Genomic DNA, 201 nt, shown 5'->3' with positions numbered 1-201 from the left:
AGGTCCAAACATGCAATTTGTGAAGGTAGTCTTACACTTAATCCTTCAGTGCAAAGCGGCCTCGCTCTAGCAGCCTAAACTAATCTCATGCTTATGGGACAGTAACGTGACAGGTTACTTTTATATGATGTAGAGCCCTGGAACTGAACATTAAGGTTGTGGCTAAGAAGTGATAGAACTTTCCATGCCCTCCTCTTCACA

At 43.3% G+C, this 201-nt stretch overlaps 1 protein-coding gene across 1 annotated transcript in view; it reads left to right on the top strand.

Annotated features, from left to right (window-relative positions):
- The window catches only part of LOC104517344 (zinc finger matrin-type protein 1-like), a 16,695-nt gene that overhangs the window by 313 nt on the left and 16,181 nt on the right, over positions 1-201 (top strand). The window lies entirely within an intron of this gene.

The sequence above is a fragment of the Eurypyga helias genome, unplaced genomic scaffold, assembly GCF_000690775.1.
Source record: "Eurypyga helias isolate BGI_N326 unplaced genomic scaffold, ASM69077v1 scaffold13892, whole genome shotgun sequence".
Classification (NCBI taxonomy): Eukaryota; Metazoa; Chordata; class Aves; order Eurypygiformes; family Eurypygidae; genus Eurypyga; species Eurypyga helias.
This window is presented reverse-complemented; position numbering and strand designations above follow the sequence as displayed.